The sequence below is a fragment of the Hydra vulgaris genome, chromosome 12, assembly GCF_038396675.1.
Source record: "Hydra vulgaris chromosome 12, alternate assembly HydraT2T_AEP".
NCBI lineage: Eukaryota > Metazoa > Cnidaria > Hydrozoa > Anthoathecata > Hydridae > Hydra > Hydra vulgaris.
Genome location: NC_088931.1, coordinates 85,084,538 through 85,085,000, shown reverse-complemented (window position 1 = coordinate 85,085,000; position 463 = coordinate 85,084,538). Strand labels below are relative to the sequence as shown.

General features: G+C 36.9%; 1 protein-coding gene across 8 annotated transcripts in view; it reads left to right on the top strand.

Moving 5' to 3' along the window:
- The window catches only part of LOC100213216 (kinase D-interacting substrate of 220 kDa), a 68,924-nt gene extending 68,916 nt beyond the window's left edge, over positions 1 to 8 (top strand). For all 8 annotated transcript variants that reach the window (XM_065814780.1, XM_065814785.1, XM_065814784.1 and 5 more), the window contains one exon: positions 1 to 8. This exon is cut by the window's left edge and continues 940 nt beyond it. The gene's annotated coding sequence lies outside the window, so the exon portion shown is untranslated.
- The last annotated feature ends 455 nt before the right edge of the window (positions 9 to 463 follow it).

Here is a 463-nt window from a genome sequence, read left to right as displayed (position 1 = left end):
ACGTAAAATCTAACCATTTGTTTTTTCGCGTGTGCCAGGGTATTTACATGTAGAAAAATATAATACAACTTTATATGTGTGGGGCTGTCCATTAATTACGTCAACAAAATAGGGGGAGAAGGGTCTGGAAATTTTTGACAATTTTTGATTAGGGGGAGGGGGGAAGTAAAGAAAAGTTGACGTCAACAACGTTACTTTTTAAAATAAATTTAGTTACTTAGTTACTAGTCATGCATATTGGCCAAAAAAAAAGGTATCAAAACGAGACTATTACATACCAGGATCAGAAGACCTGTCACTTGCAATCGAAGTTGCTCAGTCAGAAAGAGATCTTGGAGTTCTTATCTCAAATGATCTTAAACTTAATGCACAAGTTTCAGCAGCTGCGGTAAACGCTAACCGCTCCTTAGAGAGGCTGAAAAAAACTATTCACAGCCGTAGTTTTTCATTGTGGAAAGAAGTG